A 12,540-nucleotide genomic window follows, 5' to 3' on the forward strand; every position below is an offset into this window, starting at 1 on the left:
GCTAACATACATAAAGATATTGTGATCATCAGAAGAGAAAAATACACAAAAAAGGTTGTCTGTAAATCAAAACCCTAATCCTGCCAAAGCTCCATGAAGCACGATTGTACTGATGAAAAATTGTGACAGTAACATGTGCGGATACTTCAGTTTAGCAGGAACCTGAGAAATCACTTCCAGTCTGGTAAAAAATGAATTTGGATCCTCAATTGACCTTTCTGATTGGCAACTGTCCAAAGCATGGGGCCAAAGTTACAATAGAGTGGCTCAAGAATATAAAGGTGAATGTCCTTGAGTGACTCAGTCAAAGCCCTGACCTGCTACCTACAGTGAATCTGTGGCACAATCAGCAGTCAATAAGTGATGTCTAAATCAGTTTAAAACAGCTGCAACAGATGTGCCTTGAAGGACAGGCCATGTATATTAGTTAGATATTTAAACAAAAGCTGGTATTGCAGCAAAAGACACTTCTACTTGGCATTATCTGTTCCATCCCTGATTGGGAAAGTAGTCTGGGCAAGACATGCCCTTAAAAACTAAACCTTCTGCTGAATTTAAACCTGCTTTACCTTTAACTGTTTTCTATTATTTAAACCTTCTTTTACAACTGTACTAATCTAGTTTCTGCTGTATTATTAACTTATACACCATTCATGTTTATTCATGTTTACTGTCTCAAATGTATTTCCTTTATCATCTGTCGTACAGTATATAATGATTAATACTTATTTACATACATGAGAACATACATAATAAATTTAAAAAAGGAGAACATTCCTTTAACTAATGGCTCAATTGTCCCAATTGTCTCATACAGATATTTTTTAAAGGTTACTTATACCCAACCATTTTAAAGACGCCAACAAGCTTAGTATGTGCACTTGGTGTGAAACCAGAGTACAGTATCTGAAAAGAACTCACACGAAAAAGAAGAGGACATGAACTCACAGGACAATGATAGGAACTGAGTATTCAGGTGAAATTAATCATATCTGAGCATGATTGGGCAATCTTGAACTTGTTCTTATTTTAAAGAAGAGCATTTAAAGTTGTTTTTTTTTTCTTCAGCTATTGTACATGAGTTATGATGTATGCCGTTTATCTTTACTGGCTTGGTTTTCCTCTCCAGGATGTGAATATGTCTGACCATGTAACGTTGTGTGTGTAGTGTTGCGTATTCAATTTTCTAAAATTCCCTGAATTTGATTGTTTTGCTTCCCAGTGCAACAAATCCCACGCGAAACACTTTCTTGTGCATTCAGGATAAAATCACAGTCGTAGACACCACGGGCTCCCTGGCTTGATAACAATGCATTTCAAACACTGTACACGTCTGCAAAAGTAACTGCAAAAGCATGAGGCTGAGCTCAAATGAAACGCACTCAAGAATCCGCCGTATTCCGCCTGAACAATAACCGTACCCTGCTGCTTTGCGATGATATATACGTTTAAATTCGAAATTAATAAGCTACAAATTGTCCGATTATAGCACATTCGCTTGCAGCTGCCTTCTACGTGTAGCGAACAGTAACAGGAGAGCCTCGGAATGCTAGGCGTTTATTTACCAGCTATCTCTAGTAGGGGAAGCTACCATATCATAAAATGGGGCATTAACAGAAGACAGAATTAATCATGAAAAGAAAACTATATATTTCACCCCAAAAAAAGGATTCATCAAAATATACTTATTTTAAAATGATGACTCAAAGTTAAAATCGTTTCCAGAATGTTTTATATTACAAGGAACCGAAACAAAAAATTGTCCTTTTACATATTCTCCCCTGTTCTTTCCAAGATGGTATCGCCCCTTTTGATTGAAAGGTCCACATTTTGACTTGGCTTTATTATTTGTGTTAGGAAGGAAAGACGAAGAGAATTTTTAAGGAGACTTGGGGACTTGGGGAAAAAAATAGATTGGAAAGAGCCAGAAGAAAAACGACACAGCGCTGAGTCTGCAGAAAAGACGGCTTTTTTATTTCGACAAAAAGGTAGGAGAGACGTTGAAATCTTGAGCGCTTTTTTTCAATCACGACTGCAATATGACAGTCATGGAGTTTCTCACTCGGCTTCTCCCCTTTTCAGAATTATATAGTGTTTGTATTGCCTTCTGTGTGCTTTTCAGGTGTTTTGCATTTAAAAACTATCAGAATCTTTGATCGACACACGCGGTATTCTTTGTACTAACTGTGTCAGTGTAGAAATCGAGCGGTTCAAGACCGATCCTTATATTTTTTTATTTATGTTGTAATCTATCTATCTATCTATCTATCTATCTATCTATCTATCTATCTATCTATCTATCTATCTATCTGTCACAGCCTTTTTCTATGGGGACTTCATCATGCATCCCCACACAATCCAATTCGGGTTCCGTTTGTGGACACGCATTCTTGGGTGCACACGCTGCGTTGCATTTCCGCGCGGCTATGCAAGCTTTTGGAAGCAGATGTTCCAGCGATGCTTCCACTCCAATACGACTTGGCGAAACGTGCTTTTTATTGGAAATCATTAATTCCGCGCTCGTTGTCGGGATCCTAATGTGTAGCACGCGCGCACCATTACTTGGTCGAGAGCTCTTTCTTTGTGCTATTCGGGGCGAAGCTCCGCTTCATCCAGCGGCGCTTAGTTACCTGTCATGTTGCCTTTTTAAAAATATAATAACAACAATAATAAACAAATAGCAGACCTTCTTAAAGAAAGGCTGTACATTTTGCAATGGGGTGATTTAGTGGAGTTATTGGGCGGATAGAGAAATGTCAAGTTGGCAGACGATTACAGGTTATTGGAGAAGTAGCAGACTAAGGGTGATTCAATGTCAAATCTACGGGCGTGCCCGGGAGAAAAAGGGGGCCACACGCCGACCCCGGCATTGCATAAAAGAGAGGGCGTATTCAGTCAAGGATCGCTAAAGACACGTCGCGTTTGTAATGAATCGAAGTGCATTTGTTTTTGTTTTTGGGAATGAAGCTGCAGCAGTGCGTTAAATCAAACTGCATAATCCCTTCACATTTCAGCAGTGCTAGTCCAAGTGGCCAAACGCGATTGCGAATATCATGTGTGAAATTCCCTTAAGGCTGTCAAATATCGGACGCCACAAAGGAAGAATTCGTAAAATAAGAGTAAATGAAAACCGACACATCGCCTGAAGATGTGTGCGACTGTATGAGCATGTGCCGCGTGTGTGCTGATACTTAAAGGACAAATAAATTAATAACGAATACTCGAATACACGCGCAAGTCGTTGTTTGTGTGGAGGTTAATCGTTTCTGAAGACTTTCCTCCACATTGCAAATGCGTATGTAACGTTAAGTGGTAAATTTAATTTAGCCAACTGTGAGAAGTCCGCCCAGAGTTGGTTCCGATAGTCACCACCCCCTCCTGTCAACTGGATTAAACAGGTTCTAAAATGGATTGACGGGTTGTTACTATTCGCTCATCATCTGCACATAGTTTTCTGGTTTACAGGTCAATGGGAGCGTTATTAGCCCGTCATAGCAGAAAGGGTTGCAAGACCTGGATGGGAAGCCAGTCCCTCACCTAACTTTGACACTGCAAAAGTTTAGAAATGCCATCTTACTTAACCAAATCCACCTGGGTTATCGGGCAGCATACCTGGAAGAATATACTAACTCTAGGCAGAAATTGGAGGTTTCCAACCCATGTCCGGAGAAAACACACACACACTCAATTTAAAACTATCAATTGCATATATTATTGAATGGGATATTTTATGTTAACTGAAGTGTGTCTAAAATGTTATGCTAAATAGTTGTCATAATTTCTCAATTTATTCATTTTGCCAGTTTACACATCTGACTTATTGTGTGACCATGAGAAGGGGGTGTCACTTTACATATGTTCCAGTTGTATGTCTTGAGACAAATACATTAGTGCTGAACTTGTGAAAGAATGGTGCTGTACACAGAATAAAGGCTTTGCATGTCTGTGTTTTTAATCTTTTGCATGCATTCTTTCATATCAAGACAGTGTGACCTAGTGGCAAGGCTATCAGATACTAAAGTTAAGTTTCTTGTCATTTTTGAAAGTGTGAAAGTCAATATACCTGCATATTTATATAAAGAATTATATTAAAGTACTACAGTGGTGATAAACCTTTAGATAGTGCACACTATATAAAGTTACACAGGCACTGAAGTAAAGGTTGCTTGCATATTTTTGTTTTCATCCGTTATACTGTATAGTCTTTTATATCTGTTAAATAAGACAGAGTGGACTAATTGTAAGTGTGCTGGACTTTGTTGCTAAGTTCCCAACCACTTTGTGAAGCTCGGCTAATCCAGGTCAGGTACTCTTGATTCTGAAATACCACAGTAGGTGCAGATGTTTGTACTGACCAATTTCTTCAATAGATTTTGTTGATTTATTGATACTTAGATAATTCCGCTCCTTTTATGTGTTATCATTTTACCTTGTCAGGAGCCACCCATCTTATTTCTGGAAAAAAATAACAATTTACAGTATATAACAAAAGATTTACATGGTGCCTTTACTATGTGCCTGTGAGGTAGGTAGTGCCTTTTTTGTCTATCTGCTTAGTGTTATACATGTATGGTGACTTTCTTATCTCTGTGTCGATTATGTAATGCATTTAGTCTCTATCAGTATGTCACATGTGAAAGGCACTACATTACATAACAGATAGATATGAAAGGAACCATATCTATCTATCTATCTATCTATCTATCTATCTATCTATCTATCTATCTATCTATCTATCTATCTATCTATCCAGCATAGTGTTTTTGCAATAAACCATTTCAAGAGAATTAGCGTACAAACCACAAAGTTGCTGGCTCAGTCCCAGTCCCTGACTAACTCTGTGGCCTTGGGTGATGAACGTAAAATGTCTGCTGTATAAATGAAAAAGTAAAGTTTATGAACTTACTGGTACAGCAGTCACTGAACAACTGATATGGAAACCAGAGTAAGGAGTACATCAGGTAAGGAGATTTGTGTTTCTTATTAAGTTAAAGTTATGCATTTTATTGCATTAATATTGATCATAGTGCCACAGAGTTTAGACGTGTTGCATAGTTGGATATGCAAGTAAGAATTTCACTGTACTCTTTACATGTGACATTACTACTACTATCATTATTGTAAATCACCTCAGGATCAATATAAAATGGCTCTATACAGCAAACATAACATTCACAAATACACTGTCAGGGTCACATGGAGACAGAGACTATTCCAACAACTTTGGGTGCAAGGCATTAACCAACACTGGATGTGTTCCCAGTCATTTACAGAGCCTGCTCATATACCCCCTACATGGACCACCTCAGACTTGATAGTTAAGCTAACATGGACCTCTGGGTTTTGGGAGGAACACTGAAGTAAAACCCATGCAGAAATGGAAAAGGCACACAGGTTCAACACAAACAGTGAACACAGAGAGCTGGATCCATGAGACAGCAATGCTAACTAAAGTGCCACATAGCCTAAAGGTTATTTGTTTGGTTAGGTTTGGGGTTGGGGAATTGATAGCATTAGGCAATGGGCATGGTTGGAGCCTAGATGACATGTTGTTCTTTTTTGGGACACACTAATACATGCTAACACCAGAAACATTTCAAGCCAACCTAACAAAATGCCTTACAGTAGGTCAATGTGGGAAACTGTTATGGTTTTACATAACATTTTTTTTTGCTGATAAGATAATTAAATGTTATGAAACACCATCTAACGGCTCATGAATAAAAGGCAGTACTCAGAAGCTAGCTTGATGTGACATTAATGTGATTAATTTCAGAGTTGGAGTACGACTTCTTCCTGAGTGAACATTAGGGTGAAGTGCTGTTTATCTGATTTGCCACTATAGTGTATTTGTCTTTCTTTTTAAATTAGAATTACCTGTGGAAATGTGATACTGGAATGGCCCGCATGTTACTGCTCCACCCCTTCACTAAAGCGCCCAGGCACTTTCGCTAATTGGCATGCTCTCTTTTTTTTTAAGCCCTGTGCATATCTCTTTAATAGACAGTCATCTGTAAACAGAAGTGACACCAAGTTGTCCTCTGGGCAACCTGATCCATGGAGTCGTCCACTGGCCTGACCTTTAATCTTGCCTAAAGTGAAAGGTCATCTAATTGTTTTCATTTCTCAACTCTCGTTTATCCATCAGGCCTTCACCAGACCTTGTTTGGGTTGGGTTTTAGGTAAAATTAGCACTGATCAAGATGTTTTCTGACCAGAGGAATCAAAAACCGATGAGCAGTGAAGGGCAGACACATACTATTTGTGTTATTGTCATTGATGAACATATTTATTTAATATGGAGTGCATTTTGTACTCACCAGTTCATTACCTAGTGTGTAGTCTAATTTAGGATCACTTTGTTGGGGCTGGTGGTTGGGTTCAGCTGTCCTGGCAGTGGGTGGGTGTAAGACCAGAAAGAGCTCTGGAAAAGGATGGTAGTTCAATTACATATTTATATGTATATATAAAGAATTACTATTATTGTTATCTAGTCACCAGTTAACAGACCAAAGTATGTTTTTACGGATATAGGAGAACCAGCTATGGTTAGAATATGAAAACCTCACATGGATGGCATCTTGGCATGAGATTTGAACCCAAGAGACAGGATCAATGAGGTGGCAGTGGTATCCACTCCACTGATGTCAGTCTTGGGGCATTCTTATATTAATCCCAATATAACAATCGAGTTGAGGGGGTGCTGAGCTTCTACTGGCATTAGTCCCAGCTGGGGTACCAGTCCATCATAGGGCCCAGTCATCTAACATGCATGGGGAGAACATGCAAACAGCACATGGACAGTTAAAGATTTGACTGGAGAACACTGGATCCATAAAGGTCCATTTATGCTTTGTGTGTCTCCATAAATGTCAGGCTCTGCAAAGGTACAAGTGACATGAATTTCATCTGCAATCATGTCACATGGACATGTTTGTCTGTGACAGTGCTTTTCCAGATTTTTGCGGTCCTGTGCGTACCTGTGTACATCGACTTTGCATGTGCTAGTCAAGAAAATGTGGATGCATTTGAGGAGAAAGTGTGTGCTGTGCTACACATACGTGACTGTACTATAACCAGAGCAGATTGTGCACCGTATGTCCATGAAAGCATTCACAGCTGTCTGTGTCTGTTCAGTTTTGGAGTATAAACATTCCTTAAGACTGTAGCACTACCCACAGCACCACTCTGATGACCTTAGGGCTTCTTCATATTGATCCTAACAGAATATAATCCAGTCGAGGGATGCTTGGGGCAGAAATGGACAAAAGGCAGGAACCAGCAGGAGTCAGGGTGCCAGCACATTGCAGACGGCCAATTAACCTAACAAGCCTGTCTTTACGGATGAGGGGCAAAACCAACACAGACTTAGCTTTTAAACTCCACGTGGACATTGGTTAGGCGCTGATTTCGAACCTAGCGTGGTGGATCTGCTGGGCAGCAGTACTAAGCACTGTACCACCTGATGTTATTTTACTAGTGTTTATTTTGTAAAGTGCCAATAACAACAAGTTTATCACACAGCATTTTAACCAACTACATTGCCTAATGTTATAAATGAAGTAGTGTGTTAGGAATTTAAAGGACTTTCAAAACTCTAATTGATGTTGTTTTAGAAAAATTAAGTGGTTAGGACTGATGAGTCTTGTTGGTCTAATGGCCTGTTCTTGTCTGGATTGGTCTAATGTTCTAATGAACACCATAGTAGTAGGAATAAACATTCACACCAAAGAAATGAGCCACTAACAACATGAGCACCTTGGAAGTGTATGGTCCAGATTTTAGTGTGCTGGAAAATTACTAAACATAAATGAGGCCATGTTATTACAGCCTTTATAAATCTATGTGCTTGTGGCTTATGTCCTTAGCAACTACTCTCCTTGCAGGCTGCAGGCCTAATGGCCTGTTGTCTCTTTCTTTACTATCTTCACTTTCACACCATTTTGTTCTAATTATTTCTTACCCATTTTTTTCTGTACACCTAGGCTTGCTTGCATGATTGAAGGTGCGAGCTTTTAATCCAATTGTTAACAGGCCAACAGACATTTAGGCTCAGCTATTACTGCAAGTGGAAGACGTCTGCTGTTGTATCCAGCTGAGATCTGAATTCAGGTGTTTTCTGTGTTATCCGTTCAGCTGTGCTAATAATGAGTGTGATATTTTCCTCACGTAACTGAAATACAATTAAGTTTGTGTCTTGAATGTGACTTTCCCCCTCCCCCCCATTTTTGAATCTGTTCTCGCATAATTCAGGACAGCTGTTTGCCCTTTTCTGTAATTTAATAAAAATAATAATTAACTGAAAGCCTTTACTCAATCAGGCTGTCCTCTAAACCTGCCTAATCCAATTCTTTATGCTCGTGGTGAGTTGACTATTAGGAAGGTTGTGAGTTCTAGTGGCTGAACCACAAGATTGCATCTTTCTGTGACCCCTGAACAAGTCACCTGAGCTCCATCCGTCCTTTTTCTTAACCTTCTTTTCCAGGGTAGATGCACAGGGCAGCAAACCACTGTAATGACTTGTGGTCATCTTGCCTAAAGACATCAACTAATAATACAGGGTGGCCCTTGAAAAAGTGGCCAGCCTCCACCGAGATGACTGCATTACGTGGTAAAGAGAAAAATGATCAAATTTGGCACTCACACTTGCAGAAGATGCTGAAAGTGATCTCCTTATGCGTCAACACATCTCTGTGCCAATTTCAGCATGTTCATGTACACTCTTTGCACACTTTTTGTTCATGGCCACTTTTTTGTGGACCACCCTGTATAACAAGTTAGAAAATATATGCCTGATATAACATTCTGATGTATTCCGGATCTTACTGTAGTTAAATGTTTTGTAACATGTTTATGCTTATTTCTTTCATCAAAGGCAGAGATATCAAATCTTTGTTCATTGCATACTTTTTGCAACAATAACTTCAATTTAAAGTAGAATGTTATTATATGTAGTAGTAGAATAAATAAAATAAATGATTTTTAAAGAGGTTTCAAAAATATCCTGTCCAAATAGGCGTTTGGTTGCAAAAGCAGCTTTCATAGACAGCTGATTCTAACTCAAGTAAGAGAAAAATTGTATTGATTGCAGGTTTTTCTCCTAGAAATTTTTTTTATGTGGTGGCATTGGTTGGCTGGGAGCAAGGCATAGTGTTAGGGTAAGAGAGAAGTGGTACCAACATTAAGTGAAGAATTATTTCTCTGAAAATAATTAATGTTGATGGAGTACAAATGCCTCACTGCGTAGTAAATATCAGGAGAGATGGTGCTTGCTTATTCTCATCTATAGCTTATTTATTGCATGAAACTCGGTACAGTTTCGGGCTGACATTGTACGACTTTGGACAGACACTCGAGAAGATAAAAAAACTTAGGTTTTCGGGAGATGTTATGAATGGGCACTTTAATGTTCTCATTCCCTACACTTACATGCCTGATGTACACATGGAGCACACACAAATTTAGGATAAAAGTCGGTCGCCTTAAAAGGCGGGTGAGCCTAGTAATATGATATTTGTAATGTCTAATATGTCTTAATTTCTCTTATTTTGTCTAATATATATAGGGTAATACGAGTGTAATGGTGACTAAAGGGTGTTATTTCATGTCTAGAGGGCTCTAATAATGTTAAAAAACATATTTAGAAGGTCATAAACAGGTTTTCTATACTCTAACTGCAAAAATATTCGATTTATAAATAAAGATTCCTACTTCGCGAAAATTCAATTATCACGGTAGAGTCTGGAATGGATTAACCGTGATAAACGAGGATTCACTGTATATCCATTAATATTTTACTAACCACTGGAACCTCATAGATAATGGTTTCATCATTTCTGGATTAATTGGTGCTGTTAGAAAATAATTTTCTGTGATTATTTTTGTTTTTACTGTTAATATGGTACAATTTATGTTTTTGAGGTGGTTGCCACCATTCTGGGATCTTGTTACCTAGACACAACTCTTTGTTGTTAGGGGATGCGGTCTTGGAAGTTGTGGTGTCTGATGTCATCTATGTGACGTTTTAAATGCTTCCATGGGTTCTCTTCCCTTCCATGACTGTAGATAACCTAGAACTTTTTGTGTGTGTGATTATAATGAATTCTGGCATTGAAACTTAATTAAACATTGGTTTTGGTGAGCAGTTAGGCTTTGGTAACAGATTTATTTTGATTCCCTGGCCTTAGACTTTGAATTATCTTATGGCACGTTTCTCATCCTTTCCCTGTTATAACATATAGTGTAGGATAAGGGTGATAATTGTGGTAGCATCGTAAAGAACACAAGAATGTAAACAGGAACAGCATGTGAGAGTAAACCAAGAAACAAACACTATAGACAACACATTCCCAGTATGCCTCCTTCGAAAATTCATGGCAGTTTGATAAATTAATTCAAATTCTTTCAAAATTGAATTCTACGGTGCCGTTACCATGTCCTGCCAAAGTTGGCACAAAGCAGATTATTGTGTGGGTGACTGAGATTAGTTAGCGGCCTACACTAACTATAATGGTAGGGGAACACTAGACTGGCGTACTATTGTTATTTGTTCATTGTAGAGTGTATGTGACTAATTTTATTTCATATTTCTTAAACATAATTTTTTTTAAAGAAGTAACTGATTGAGGCATAATATCTACTGTATAACTTTACTGTGTTTCAGTAACTTGTATTGTGGATTTGTCTTCCTGAACAGGAACATCAATCGGACATGTAAAAGAGGAAAATATGCAAAACAAACAAGCTGAAATAATGTCTTCCAAAGGAAGTTTTGAGAGTGTAAATTAACCGGTAATCATAGGTCATACAGAATGTTCTATTATTCTCAGATAGCCAATTTTGAAAAGGGAATCTATAGTATTTTGGAAATTGTTATTTGAGAACAAAAATTTCCTGACGAACTTCCTTGAAGAAAAACTTTACCAAATTTCAATGAGATCTGTTTATGGCAAGTCAAGTTGTGTCATATGAACAGATAGACAACGATAGGTGTGTTTGCATTTTATGTAAATGCACTAATAATGATAGTACTGCAATCATATATGGAAAGTGCCCATCACAGAACGCTACCAACCAATACAAGTTCGTCTTTGGAATATGAGGAAAAAACCCCACATGGACACAGGTAGCACATGTACACTCCACCCAGATATAGACAGGTAGCGATGTTGACTGATGTGCCATCTGCGCTTTATCTTGTGAAATCAGGATGCCCAGAAGCACTGAAAACGGAAAAGCCATGTTCAATGCACAAATGCCAAAGAGTTGGTTTCAAGTAGCTGCCCAGCTCCTGTCCATTTTACTTTTTAGCCAATGTTGAATTTTTATTTGTAGTTGTTTTCCTGTGATAAGCTGGCTGCCGTGTCCTGTCATTTTTCATTGGGAATGGCTTGGATTTTAATAGTGTGAGATAGTGGGCAGTGCTGCTGCAGCTAATCCAGGGTCTTGAGTTCATGTATGGAGTCTGCACATTCTCCCTGTGATTGTGTGGGGTTTTTTTTACATGTTCTGTTTTTGTTTTCTACAGTAAACCCTAAAGATGCGGAGATTACATGGACTGGTAACTGGCTGAGTCTAGTGGCACGTGTTGCTGTGTTCTGCTTACACCAATTCAGGGTGACACAGGGCTGGAGTACATCCACCCCACCTTGGTTGGATCAACACTTCTTTCCAGATGTTGGTAGAATAGACTTTCCTAGAATCCGGTGTTGGGAAAATGTATGAAAGCTAATAAGTTAATGTAATCAGAGGTTAGGCTACTCATTATATTTTACAAGGCAAGCCACTAATGCATCCATTGGTTTCTCTTGCCCACAAATTGGCCTAACGTGACAATAGATGTGGGTGTGTGCATTGCAGGGCTATCTTAACGTATGTGCACAATGGGCATTGGCCGGGGGCCACGTGAGTATAGGGGTCCATGAAGTTTCTGATGCCTTTGTATGTTTCTGTTTTGGCCTCAAAACAGGGACTCCAGCGCACCACTTTGCCCCCGGGCCTTTGATGCTGGTAAGACGCCCCTTTCAGTGTATGAGCGGACGCTGTGATGAGGAATTAGGGTTGGATGCTGTCCCCCTATACCTGGTGTTGCTATGATATACTGCAGCCCTCCATGCCCCTGAAATGGTTTAAGCAGTTCTGTGAATATTATGTCATTTTCAGCGGGCAAGTTACATGTATGGTAAACATTTAAATATATGTACATTTTATGAAATTGATGTAAATTTCAAGTTAATTCTATAGAAGGTGGTGGGAAGTAGGTGGGCACTCTGAATTTAAAAAAAAAAATCAGATTACTGTCAAGTTAGAGAAACAGTGTATTTTTAAATGACTAGTATTTTTCACATTGCAAAGCACTGTTGAAGACACAGTTTAATTTAAAGTTTAAAACTGAAAAAGAACCAGCAAGAAGTGGAAAAATGTGCAATGAAGGAGCAATTCCAGGCAACAGTATTTAGCCAAAGTAAAGGGTAACTTTATCCCAAAGTGGAAAACCTCACAGTGTGACTGCTTCAATTCTTTTATTTACCATAGCATATT

General features: G+C 38.7%; 1 protein-coding gene across 1 annotated transcript in view; it reads left to right on the plus strand.

Moving 5' to 3' along the window:
• The first annotated feature begins 1,838 nt into the window (after window positions 1-1,838).
• Window positions 1,839-12,540, plus strand: part of ndrg2 (NDRG family member 2) — a 292,176-nt gene continuing 281,474 nt past the window's right edge. Inside the window, exon 1 of the mRNA XM_039745196.1 lies at window positions 1,839-1,988. The gene's annotated coding sequence lies outside the window, so the exon portion shown is untranslated. The remainder of the gene's footprint in view (window positions 1,989-12,540) is intronic.

Source organism: Polypterus senegalus, chromosome 1 (assembly GCF_016835505.1).
Source record: "Polypterus senegalus isolate Bchr_013 chromosome 1, ASM1683550v1, whole genome shotgun sequence".
Taxonomy (NCBI): Eukaryota; Metazoa; Chordata; class Cladistia; order Polypteriformes; family Polypteridae; genus Polypterus; species Polypterus senegalus.